Source organism: Triticum aestivum, chromosome 6A, assembly GCF_018294505.1.
Source record: "Triticum aestivum cultivar Chinese Spring chromosome 6A, IWGSC CS RefSeq v2.1, whole genome shotgun sequence".
NCBI classification, from domain to species: Eukaryota; Viridiplantae; Streptophyta; class Magnoliopsida; order Poales; family Poaceae; genus Triticum; species Triticum aestivum.
The window spans coordinates 319,091,285-319,092,058 of record NC_057809.1 but is presented as its reverse complement, the minus strand read 5'-3'; positions in this window follow the sequence as shown (position 1 = coordinate 319,092,058).

The window sequence follows — 774 nt, the reverse complement described above, 5'->3', positions numbered from 1 at the left end:
ATGAGTTTGTCGAGCCTGCTAGTCCTCCTCCCGCGGAGTAAACAAACTTTTATGCCTCACCATAAATTTGCCTCGGAATGCCGAGTGGTTTTTGCAACCGTTAAACTCTTTCGGGCTGAATGGCCGAGCACTTCGATCTGTGGTCCGAAACCTTTACGATTTATCTGAACTTGGTTTATCGTTGACTATCTTCTTGAATCCTCCGTCGAGTGGAACTCGTTCTTCACTTGAGACAACTTTTCTATTTGTGGTGCAGCTCCGAAGGAGAAGGTAGCAGTCGACCTGCACCTTGTCGTCCTTGCGGGTCGGCTATGGAGCGTACATTGTATTTGTGGTGAAGCTCCCAAGGAGAAGGTAGTGGTCGACCTGCACCTCGTCGTCCTTGCGGGTGGGATGGAGCGCACGTTGTATTTGTGGCGAAGCTCCCAAGGAGAAGGTAGCGGTCGACCTGCAGCTCGTCATCCTTGCGGGTCGGCTATGGAGCGTACGTTGTATTTGTGGCGAAGCTCTCAAGGAGAAGGTGGCAGTCGACCTGCACCTCGTCGTCCTTGAGGATTGAGATGTGTTTAGTACTTAGGCGAGTACTGGACTGCAGCTAAGCCCCCGAGTGGGAGGCTGGCTCACCACTCGGTAGGATTTTCAAATACTTAGGCGAGTACTGGACTGCAGCTAAGCCCCCCGAGTGGGAGGGTCGCTCACCACTCGGTAAGATTTTCAAATACTTAGGCGAGTACTGGACTGTAGCTAAGCCCCCGAGTGGGAGGGTCGCTCACC